This window comes from Pinus tabuliformis, chromosome 9 (assembly GCF_031772625.1).
Source record: "Pinus tabuliformis cultivar Carrire ecotype Pingquan chromosome 9, CPIR1, whole genome shotgun sequence".
NCBI lineage: Eukaryota > Viridiplantae > Streptophyta > Pinopsida > Pinales > Pinaceae > Pinus > Pinus tabuliformis.
This window is the reverse complement of record NC_142307.1, coordinates 856,537,071-856,550,178: the sequence shown is the minus strand read 5'-3', so window position 1 is coordinate 856,550,178 and position 13,108 is coordinate 856,537,071. Positions and strand designations below refer to the sequence as shown.

General features: G+C 39.3%; 1 pseudogene; it reads left to right on the top strand.

Moving 5' to 3' along the window:
- Positions 1-10,407: 10,407 nt before the first annotated feature.
- Positions 10,408-11,501, top strand: LOC149151484 (transcription termination factor MTERF8, chloroplastic-like; annotated as a pseudogene).
- Positions 11,502-13,108: the final 1,607 nt, after the last annotated feature.

Genomic DNA, 13,108 nt, shown 5'->3' with positions numbered 1-13,108 from the left:
AATGGGTAAACAATCAAATGGAGGTGAATGACCGGCCAATGGAAAAGTGGAGGTGACGGTGCAAACACGACCAAGGCTTTAATGGCTAATAATGTTACATTCACGGTTGTTATTTACCGGAAGATAGTTCATTTTTTAACGAGCTTAAACGCGGGTTGAAACACTTGCTCGATCTTATGTTTATTTTTTAACGAGCATGAACTATGCGCTAAAACTGCTCGATAAGTTTGCATGGCCCCAGCATAATAACTCAAATCGAGGTGCATGCCCCCCAAGCTTCATTGCATTCAACTCAGTGGTTGGAATGAAGGTTTACCTTTGAGATTTGGAAAGGGGATTGTTTCATTTTTTAATGAGGTTGACACAGTAAAAGATCCTCATGACTCCTTGTTTCATTTTTTAACGAGGTTGACACGAGATAAGAACCATCCTCGGCATCCACCGTATTTACAGTATTTGATAGAAAATCGAAAACTGAAGGATGATTAAGGTTGCTTGGAATAATCTTCGTGGTAATCCGGAAGATGGGAGTGATGGTGGTAATCTTCCCATGGTGCCTTTTCTTTCATCATTGATTGAATGATTCCTTCGTTTGTAGAATGTACAAGTGACGAAGGATTTGAAGAGGTGCCATTTTCCTTAGACCTATCTATCCAAACACTCGATGAGTGTCGATTTTGGTTTGCCCCCCAGGCCAAGAAAATTGATTGCTACAATATTTCTATTAGGGCGATGATCCATGCTGACAAAATGTTTAGGAATCTTCCGAATCCATTAGATATAGAAGATTTCATATTGTAGGTTTCCACTGTGGCCACTTTCGCCAGATTACTTGGAGGTGGTAGGGCAAAAGTACCCATTAAGGTAGGGTCTTTTAGGAGGCCTACTCCAATATTTTGAAGCGAATGATCGCTTCCATGGATCATTGGAATGCTTCCCGTAACTTGTGAACTGTTGGGGAGAAATGTTTGTTGGTCGATGATTGTAATTCTTCCTTGAAAGGGAAATGCAATCTTCCTGAAGTAGGTCGACACAACTGCGGCCATGGCATATATCCAGGGCCTTCCCAGTAGGATGTTGTAATCAAGGTTTCCGTCGATTACTTCAACATCAATTTCTATTGTTTTGCCCCCTAGTTCAACTTGCAAGTTACTTAAAATCCCATATGGAGTGTATGATCGTCCATCAAATGCTTTTAATGTCGTTGACGATCTCGACAAGGGTGGTGACCTAATTTTTTCCAGAAACTCATCGACATAATACATGTAGATGCCCCCTCATCAATAATTGTTCGATGAACAGTTTTGTTGAGGGCTTTCACTTGAATAAGGAAAGCTAGTTGAGCTGGTAACTGAGGGTCATATCCTTTATGATCAAAGGCCACAAGATTGGAATCCATTGGGTCAATCCCACCTATTGCTGATAATAAAGCTTGCTTTTGGGAGGGGAAATTTTGCGGTAACTCAAGTGTCGACATAGCGGATGGCGATTGGGCCAAGTCCTCTACTATATTATAATTCTGTGTTACTTTTGCACTAGGATTAAATGTCGATTTGTGTACTACTCCCTTTGGCGAATTTATCATTGGTTCAGGAATGATGAGTGGCACAACTTCAGTCAAAGTTGTTGTCGAACTATCAGGTTGTTCATTAGCCTTGTTATTCGACAGCTGTGGATTCCCGTAATCTTTATTCCTTGTCAAAGCATCATTTTGCTGCTCTGAGATAGACAACATAAGAACTTGGGATCAAGAAGCATTTTGATTAGCAACCAGTTTGGTTCCCGAGTTTGGAAACGGATCAGTTAATACTGCTGAGGTTTTTGAACTCTTAAAGAGTTTCTTAACTTCAGCGTTATGTGGACAATCTCTCGTCCGATGATCCTCATCGCATATATGACACCCCGCAAGGGGTTTCCTTTGCCCATAAGGGTTTGCAGAAGGTTTTCCAGGAGATGACTCATCCTGCTTCCTTTTTCTCCCTTTCTTTTTCTTCTTGCCCCCTGGTTGCTTCAGTTGTTTGCCCTTGTCAGTCGACACGGCATTTACTTCCGAGGCAAGAAGTTCCTCATTTGCATTTTGATTATAAATCTTACGGGCCTTTTTAGATGTAGCCTTTTTCGATTTCGTGTCTGTTGTGCCAATCACGCCATCGCCGGCATGAGATTCATTGTTTGATTTAGGAGGAGGAGGAATTGAGAATTCCGGTCTAGGGGTGTCAGGTATTTTGTCGTAGAGCATGCCGGACTGAGTATAGATCAAGTCCAGATATTGTGCACGGGCGATAACTTGCTCTTCCGTTACGACTCCCCCCTTTGCCACATCTTCCGTGATGGAAGGTAGTAATGACTTGATAAACCATTCAGCTAATAGCTGATCGGGGACGTACGTTTTTACCATCCTACGACGACGTTGCCACTCATGTATATGATCAGATATGTGGGTGGCCGTCGTCTGTTTGAAGTTGGTAAGGAGTTCTGTTCCCGTTTCATACCTTATTGGTAATTGAAAATGGGTTAAAAAGGTTGTGGCTAAGGTACTGAAGTTGTTGAACAAAGCTCTAGGCAATTCAATGTACCATTTTGCCGCTGGACCCGTTAACGTCCTCTGAAAGAGGCGAAGTCTTATCGAATCAGCATTCAGGGTGTTTGATGAACACCATAGATGAAATGTCATCACGTGATTCGATGGATCTTCACCCGGATTTCCATTAAATTTAGGAATATCTGATGGAAGTTTATGTGGAATCGTTGGCCACCAAGGGGCATAAGCAATTGGATCATTCGTCAGCCGGTTTAGATCTGGTAATTCTAGAGTTGCTACAAAGGGAAAATGTTGATTCAGGTTAGGCGAAGCATACCTAGGATAAGATGGAATCGTCTGAGCAGTGGGTCTTTGCATACCAGCATAATATATTTGATGCTGGCAACTTTGACAAGGTTGATGGGCATAACCATTATAATATGGTTGTTGATAACCGCTTTGGAAATGCGATTGCCCATTACTTACAAAGACTTGTTGCTCAGGTCCTTGATATGATTGCTGGAATGGGGATTGTTGAGTTAGAACCAGCTCTGGTTGTTGGACCATTTGCTGTTGTCCAATACTGGATGATTGACCAAGATGAGGAGTCATAGTACTTGTTTGAGCCTGAGTCGCTCCAGATAAGGAGGCACTAACCTGAGGTTGTGATTGAGTCGTTGAGACAAGAGGTTTTTGTATTGCAACCTAAGGCTATTGGGGTTGACATACAACAGGTAGCGCTTGTACTTGCGACGCAGTCACCATAGCAGGTATAGTGGGAATATTCGACACAGGGTGGACTGGTTGCATTGAATATACAACCCTTGGTTGCTGAGGCGGTATTGGTACCCAACCGCTGGATGTAATTCCAGTTTGACCTGAACTTTGTTGTAAACTCCCATATGGTTGTTCTCTGGGAGGGAACAATGAAAAGGCATTCTGCCCTCCATATGGTGGAAATCCAGTACTTAAAGGGTAGATTGGCGTTTGAAGACACATTGGATCAATTTGTTGAGTTTCAACATAAGAAATACCAGATGATAATCCGGATGAAGAAATAGAAACTAACCATGTCGTCGTCCCTGATTGGACTCCGGCTTGTTGTTGATAACTTGCCGGGACAGATGGTATACCGGCGAACATTGTTGGAGTAGTAGCAGGAGGTTCTGTTGCTGCTGTGTCGGATGACACAGTCCTAGATGTTGACGGTTGTTCAGACATATCTAGTCTATCCAAAAGATTTCTTAGCGATTCTACAAGAATTTGTGATGAAGGGAGACTAACTTCGAAGATCAACGAGGGAAAGGTGATGATTATTCTGTTTAAAAATAAATTTTAGACGCTTTGACACAACTTGTTTTTTCAATTTTAAAGAGTCGAGAAAAAACAAAATATGACTCTAGTCGCCTTCGATTTTTAATGAGCCTGAAGTGACAAGTGCTCAGATGGACCTTTTCCGTTAAGGAGTCTGAAAAGGAACGAAAAGGGACTGCTCTGGAGATCTAGGTAGAGGGTGTGCCAAACCAATCGCAAAATCGCATAATACTTTTTAGGGTACGGGCGGTCAATCTTCCCGAATGATGTGTTCAGTGCATTGCGATCAGTAGGGCGGCCGACACGGCTTCCTATGGATAAAGGTTTTATGCCTATAGGGGTCTCCCAATATATACTCGACGGTACGTGGGAGCACAATCCGTACTGGCACTTATCGTCTCTCAGGAGGAATCACCCAACCATCAGTGAGGCCGACAGTCACCAGGTTTTACGACGCCGGAACACGTCTCTAGCCTAGACCTCTATGTTGTGCGTTAAGTTACAAAGCATTGTTAAGTTCATTCAATTTATTTTAGGTTGATCTTTCTTAGAAGTTTGCCTTTTTGGATCACCACGAGATGTAGATACAATTCCTAAATGCAGTCTAAAGATGATAAGCAAGCTTTTATCTCTTTTCAACAATGAAAATCCTAGCTACAAGGGGAAAAGAAAGACACAATATTTTCTCAAAGAGCATAGAGCACACTGTAAATGCACTTTTCCTAAATCAAACCATACAAACTATCAATATGCAAATGCACAAATGCATGTATTTGTTTTCACTTTCTTAATATTGATGCCTAAAAAGAAAGCTGTTGTACAAATTTGAATTCGATTTCAAGTGAAAACACAAACAAGATTGATTACGACACTTTATGATTTTGAAGTAAACACTTGTTTCGACACTAGAAATTCACAAATTCAAACCAAAAGACAAAAGTAAAAGCGCAATCAACTGTCAACAGCAAAAAAACCTACTCCTAAGATCAAAACGACACTTACGACAGGTCTAGATCTAAGGGCGACAGTATGACTAGTTTACTTTTGTAATGGGAAACTGCAAATGATGTAACAAATACACAAAAACAAATACAGTTTCTTTTATACAACTGAGGCGGAATTAAGGCAGAGAAAAGGGGTTTTCAGATAGGTACACACACTGATAACAGGCTGCAAAAAACAGAGATAAAACTGAACACAAGGATGCAAAGAACCACAGCTGCACAGGGCAAAGGCTGATCAGCGCACCTGTTGCACAGAGAAACTAAATTGCAGTGCAGGTAGCCCTCTCGGGACCTGCGTTGAAATGCAGAGTCTCTTCACAGAGCCTGCGCTGAAGCAGAAACGAGAATTGTCTCTGGGTTCTGGGTCACGGTTTGCAGTTTGATCTAAGGTTTTTGGCCGGATAAAAGCTATCAATAAGGTACAATTAGAAGGATGATTTAAAGGAGGACTAAGAGCTATCACAAAGGGCTGTTAGAGAATTTTTGGATCAGCTGTTCAGATCATAAACAGTTCCAGTGAGTGGACTAGAGTAGCAGATCTCTACTTTGCATTTGTAAATGGCAAATGCAGTTCGATTCAGCACTCCTAAGTTTATGAGAAGAACAACAATAGAAACACAAATAAACTAACTAGATACGTTCCCCAGCGGAGTCGCCAATTTGTTGTTGGGAAAAGTATCTATTCAGAATGCCCCTATCCCACTCTAAGGTGTGATAGTTCCTTAGCAACAAACAAGGAAAACTACTTGAGTATTCTTCTTTATGAAATGTAAATGAGGAGAAAGGATGTAACTAACCTGTGTCTTTCGCTAGTTTGTTGATCCAATCGTTCCTCTCTTCAATATCTCCCAGCTCCCTGCTCCCTTACCAGCCCAGCTTCACCGAATTCCTGCAAGATCACAAGAGAGAGAAACTACACGAAGATATAGATATACATTCATAAAAAGCTCAGGATCAGATTAAGCTAAACATGCAAATATAACAAAACATCATTGATACACAGCATGTAGGAGAAACTCAAATAATTTTATTGATATGATAAGAAATTCCAAGAGGAGATACAACCAAGTGAGTCCCGATCTAGCATCTACCTCCCAGCAAAGGAATCCCTTCCTCTCCTCCAACAAAGCATAAATCACCCAATGTACTAATCTCAATCTCAAACCAACAGCAATTCTCTGCAAAGTACAAAATTCCAGCCCCTGGATCTCTGGGATGAGGGATCCATATATAGATGTAAGCAGAGAGGACGAGTCAGCTTATGTTTTGACTTGTGGCTTCTCTCTGTCAGTTCTTTCTTCCACTTGGAGACTGAGAGCCTCTTACTCATCACTTGGTCGAATTCAGTGAGGCAAGTGTCATTGGAGAAGATTCTAGAAGCTTCCATGGTCTTTCCACCTCGTTGAATGACTCTGCCACTTGTCATTTCCCGCTCAACGCACCTGGGTAGTGCATTCAAGTGCGTTGCAACGCACCTAGCCAGTGCATTTGGGTGCTTTGCAACGCAGGCAGCTAGTGGAGCTTCTGAATTGATCCTGATTTGACTAGTTCTGAGTGGTTTTTGGTGGAGAACTTCTGGGAGAAGCTGTCATTGGTTGACCTTGTTCCTTTAGGAGCTGTAACAACATCTTTAGGGACTTTGGATCCCTTGGATTATGGACATTTCATGCTCAAAGCTGTAAGGCACAAAAATGTCTATAACAAGGAGCAGGTGACTGCTCATCTTTTGTGAATAAAGAATAAACTCCCAAATCTTGTTCAACATAATGAACATGAGTTTGAGGAACGTTTTCAATGTATGGTGAGATCATTCCCTCTCTAAGGACAATAATATTCTTGTCATCCTTAGGTGAGGACATATGTGTCTCATCCATTGACATGTAACCACATGTTTTGGCTTACCAATATCTTCCTAGAATAATTGAATAATACTGACAGGCATTGTAATGCCCTACTTAATCTTATCATGCAAATTTTATTAGTGTTTAAATTTCCTGAAAAATATTGACTTATAATTATCAAGAAATATTGGTACATACCTACATTGGTGAAACTATAAATTTATTACTAATATAAATTTTATTATTGTTATTATTCAATTCCCAACTTGGCTTCTCAATAAATTTTGATAGGATATGGTCTCCTTCCATTTATTCCAATTTAAATATCCATATCCCCAAAATGTCCTCTCAAATTTACTTGGGAGAAGATATGGTACTCCCCAATTAATTACCAAATTATATATCCATAACTTATCCCCAAAATGTCCTCTCAAATTTACTTGGAAGAAAATAGGGTCCTCCCCAATTAATTACCAAATTAAATATTCTTATCTTATCCCAAAAATGTCCTCTCAAATTTACTCGGAAGAAGATATGGTCCTCCCCAATTAATTACCAAATTAAATATCCATATCTTATCCCCAAAATGTCCTCTCAAATTTATTTGGAAGAAGATATGGTATTCTCCAATTAATTTCCAAATTAAATATCCATATCTTATCCTCAAAATGTCCTCTCAAAGTTACTTGGGAGAAGATATGGTAAGAAAAGTAAAATGAAAGGATGAGGGGGTAGTTATGACATTAATGATAGGTGGTTGAGATGGATGGGAGAAAGAGGCATAAAAGGGGAAGGATGATGAGAGGAGAAGGGGATCCTTGGTCTTGGTTTTGGTTTTGGTTGTGGTTTTAGAGGATTTTTTTTTGGGAGGAAGGTGGATAAAAGAGAAGGGAGAGAAGGAGAGTATTTGTTTAACTTTGACACACTACATCTTGTTGGACTTGGGCTCGGAGGGCTAGGGAACCTGTGGAGGTTCATTGGGCTAGGAAATACTTCCTAGTTGGCTGGGAGGAAAATCCAATCGGGTAGTCAAGAGGAGCATCCCAACAGAGTCAGGAGCACAGGAGCATCTCAACTAAGCTATTTGAACATGTATTCCTTCGTTTATTGATTACTTATGTAAATGGTTTCAATTAAATTCTTACTTATTTGATTGTGATAAATAAATTTTAATGGTATATTATCATCAAATAAATGTTTAGATATAAATAAGTTATTTCTCATCTTATTGTGTTTAAAATTAGAGAAATCTAGTTTTTAGTTAGAGGATCTTAGGAGGGAGCTTCACACATGGTATCAGAGGCCAGGTTCAAAATTTGGACCTTGAAACCTACCTACTATAAAATAAAAATAAAAATAAAAAATAAATATAAATAAACAAATAATAATTAAATAAATGAATTTTGCAATTTCAAATTCAAAATTTGGAGCCAAACCGGCCGACTTAATCATAATGAATTAATTCCTTTTTTCTACATTAATATATACATTTTCTTACTCAACTAATAGCTGATATTTTGAAGGCATTCAGACTTGCACATATTTTCAGGCATAAACGTATTGTCATCTGAATTTGAATTTGTTACTTGCGTCTTTACGAGATTCGAAATTAGGGTCTCCTGAATTGCGGAGTTTACTTTCTTGATGGAAAGAAATATAGATTCATAGTTTGTGAAGATAGGGGAAGGGATTGAATCTGGTGTAGTTGTGGACGAAATTTGGGGGGATACCATCATGGGGACTCGCACCAGGAGACGGAAATAAGGCCATTCAAGAAGGGAAAGCTAGGTCTGTAAAGTTGTGACAACACGGCTATTAAAAGTATTTTGGGGTTCCATCCCCATGATTACATGAGCAAGAACGCTTGTGGTGCACTAGAGAGTACCTCGTCCCTGCACAGTGGGAGAGGAGCCTTGGCCTTCGAAGGCGGTAGTCCCTCAGATCTCCTCTTTCTTGCAGGAGGTGGTCGTGACCAAACCCTTTACTACCCGCCCATCCATTTCTTTTGAGCAAAGAAGAAATAATTTGGGAGAGGTAGAGGTTGTTTATTTTAATTTAGTTGTTAATTAGTCGCTCATATTAACCACAACCATGTTGACCATAAAGAGGTGTCCCACTATTCTATCTAACTACCAGGAGGGCTCCAAAGGGCTTGGCTGTGGCCGCAATTGTTTAGGCCAATGCTGTGTTCCAGGTAAAATTTTTAATTCCCTTTCTATCTTTCCAAGAAGCACTTTTTGGCCGGTTAAAACAAAATCTGTTCTCTTCTCTTCAGTTTTGCATATTTGGGGTTTTAGTTTGGTTAATTTAATCCTACCATTCAACTTTATCCAAGAATTGTTTATTGATCGCTAGTTTTCGGCCTTAAAAAATGGCGAAAGTTTGACCCATGGCCATTCAATTTCCTTTTTTGAAGTTTTTAATTTTATTTAACCCCCTGCACCCCTCTATGTCATGTTAGCGGCTTTTGATTACCAAACTAGCTTAGCGTTTCCATTGAGTATTCAGAGTTGGCAATGAATGGCAGTTTTATATTTTGTCATGCGAAATCTAGAAGTATATGGATTTATAATGAAGTTTGTTGATTTGCAATGTTGATTTCGAGACTGGCTGCTTTTTAGAGGGTTATTCAGCCTGTTAAATCTATTAATTTTATGAATCTCGGATATTGTATTCTTCTATAGTGGATTTTGTCCCTGCCTTTAGTCTAGGATTTGTGTTGTAACCTAACAAAGAAAAATCTTACTTTTAGCAATGAAGAACTATTTTATGATTTTTTTTTCATTTTAGAAAAATCCCCACTTCCATTACCATATTGGAGCTTGAAAACCATATTCGCAACTCAATGTTGTAATTTCAGCAATGGCAACATTCAGGGAAATTTTCTATTGGCTTTATGAAAAAAAATTGACTGGGAAGGGGGGGGCTCTATTTTCTACATGATTATCTTATCCCAGTTTTATATGTTAAACATTCCCCTAAACGCAGTTTTTGTTCATTTGACCCTTTTGACTATTAACATTATCTCGCATGTAACGAGGCATAGTTTGAGGGCATGTTATTGTGGTTTAATTTGAGGGCAATCAAGAATAGGACAATACCTTCTTGAGCATTAAATCTTTGATAACAATTTATGCATAATTCTGAGGTCTCTTCCGGATATTATCGCGCTACTTTGGAACAAAAGCCAAATTTGGCAACATTTCACAAGTCGGATATTGCCGAGACTATCAGATTCATGTCGCACAAACTCTTACAGAAATTCAGAGATAAAAATGTTGAAATGAATCTTACAAGCTTACAGAATAGAAGATGGATTCCTATTAGACCTCCTCATTTGCAATTGGTTTGTGCCGAACTTCCAGGAGACCTGGCCTCGCGCTGCTACTTAGTGTTGCGAAGGCTTTGCAAGCACTGGGATATGAGCTAGAGGTATGAACTCATAACATCCTGCTACAGTTTCTCTAAAATACTTAGACGTATGATTCCACGTGACAAGAACCATGCCTGTCATTGAAGTGAATGCTTGATTTATCATTGTTGTGGGGTAGCTTAACAATTCTTCTAAAATCTATCATACTACCAACTTTTAGGAATGTGACCATCGCTCAAATTGACTCACTACAGGCATCAACTGTTCTTCCCATGTACTCCAGGTATTTGTTATTTCTCTTTCTGATTTTACACAGAGCAGAGTTATATTTTTCCCTTTTCTATTGCACGAACCATGTCTATCCAAATAATGTGGAAACGACTCAGAAAGAACAATGCCCGATTGTTATTGGCTAGGTATTTTTTTGACTTCCTCCATTCAATGGAAAATCCCACATAAGATCTGCCTATTTCTACATAGAAGCAACAACCCCTTCCTTACCTCCACCTAATGAGGGTGTTGCCAGAGAATTTTTAATCAACAAATGTGGTCTAACCAACGAAGAAATTACAAAAGCCTTCAGGCATTACAAGCATTTTCTTCATCGAACATCGGTCCAGAATATGGATGAAGTTCTGGAGTTGTTAAATGGTTGTGGTTTGACAACCCCGGCCCAGTTTCGGAAGGTGGTCCTTTCCAACCCTGCCTTTCTCTATTATAACTCTGAAAGAAACTTGAAGTCTAAGCTCAGTCTTTTGAAGAATTTCATGAAGGAAAAGGATATCACCAAACTTGTTCAAACTAGTGCAAGGACTTTCAATTCCAGCGAGGGGAGGATGAAATCTGGAATTTCTCTGTTGCAAAAACTGGGCTTTGAGGGCGAAGCATTGTCACACTTACTGGCAAGGCAGCCTGGCTTGATCGTCGTGTCAGAGGAAAAGGTTGTGGAATCATTTAAACTTGCTGAGGATATCGGGTTAAAGAAGGGATCAAAAATGTTTTCATGGGGCTTGCGTTCAATTTTGATAACAGGAAAAGAAAACTTAGGTCGAAAACAACGATTTTTTAGCAATTTAGGTTTCTCTGAAAAACAAATTTCGAAATTATTAAGGAAAAGGCCATTGATTCTTGACCTTTCAGAAGAAAAAAATAAAGCGTAATTTAGATTTTCTGCTTAAAATTGTGGGGCTTCCATCGGCTAACCTTGTGAAGTATCCAAAACTATTTGCATACAGCTTGGAGACAAGGTTGATTCCTCGCTATAGAGTGTTGGAGGCATTGAAATCCATGCAAGTTAAAAAGTTGAAAAGAAGACTTAGAATTCAAATTATTTTTCATCTGTCAGAAAAATGTTTCTTGGAAGAATATGTTAATTCAAATGCAGAGTCCTCCTCAGTTCTGCAGGATATTTACAGTGGAGAGAAATCTGGAAGGTTAGCCATTGTTAAGGAAACCACGAGTGAGCATGTTTCAATGAAAATGATTTAGGATAGATGTGGGAGCTCGTCAACTGCTTCAATATGACTTTTTATGTGCACTATTTTTCCTTCTAATGTTGTTTTATTTTCCTAGAGGATCCCAGTAAAGGAGGTTTGCATTGAAGTGATATACATGAATGCTTCTTTTTGTAATGGTTCTATGGCCTGCTTTGGACAAGAAGTCCCAAAAAGTGCTTGCAACATCAAAGTCACGCAACTGCCAAAAATAGGAGTCATGTGACAGATTGTTTCGTTTCATGTCCAGGTATCACGTGTTCCGTTCCTGCTCTGCTTCTTCATGTTGTCCATTGCCTCTAAATGTGTAATCAGATTTCTTGTACTTTTTTTAATTAATTAATTAATTTATTTTTATTTTATTTTTTTCAACTGTTTGACTATATGAAATTAATTACCAGCTACGTCCTTAATTAAATTTATTTATTTATTTTTATTTTATTATTATTATTATTATTATTTATTTTTTTAAGTTATTTATTTAATTTATTATTATTTTCTCGTTCTAATATATATTTATTCTAACTAACTATTATCTTTTTCCACAGGAAAAAAGCGGTAACCTTTTATTTAAAAAATGAAAAGTTACACAAAGCATATGCATTGAAGCATTTCCATAAGTTTCCCATTGGGCTCGAGTGCTTTCGCACACCATGCAACGTAGCGAGGCTATCGTGCATTTTAGAAAGAATGAAAGAAAAGAAAAAAGAAAGGAGGAAAGGACAGAAAAACTGGTTCCCGGTAGTGAGTAGAGGACTCACACCTCAAGTTTTTCTCCCCTTCTTCTTTTCGACCTTGCGCCACTCTCCTTGAGTGGGCTTGATCGAAGCTAGGACTAACTATGTTTCTGCTTTCTGTGGAGCTGTATCCTTGTCTGAGTCTGACGTATCTGAGGGGTGATGCCGTTTGATCCCTCCCATACTCAGATCCTCGCTTGTCTTCTCTGTCTGATTTTAATGGAGCTGTGAAACCTTATTGGCTGATATGTTTTCCTTTTGGGTCTCCTTTCCTTGGGAAGGCTCAGAATTCTCTGTGGGGGTGACTTCCTCCTGTGCTTCTGATTCGTCGTCCTCTGAGTCAGGAGGGGGAAATTACCATCATTTCCTCTGCTTCCCTTTCTGCTTCTTTTTACTGTTTGCTTTCTTGGCTTCTGGGCATGTACTTTGCAAGTGTCATGTCAGCCTACAGTTCCTGCATCTGAAAGCAGTGTTTTCGTAGTCTAGTCCTTGCAGCCAGTTTTGTTGTTGTATACCAGCCTTATACTTTCCGGCAATCCTTTACTTAGATCTACTTCCACGCAAATACGTGCAAAGGTGTAGATCCTCTCATCAGTCCTTTCCAAATCTGTTTTGATGTATTTCCCTATGTTGTTCCCAATTCCTTCCAAAACTCGTTCACTCCAAAAGTAAAGGGGAAGGTTATATAGGCGGACCCAGACCGGCATTTTGGAGACAGTCATTTTGTTTGGATCAAAATCTGGAAACCATGGGGTCATAAAAAGACCTGATGTTCCCCAAAACCAAGACCCGGCACTGATGATTGTATCTCTGACTTTCGTGGAT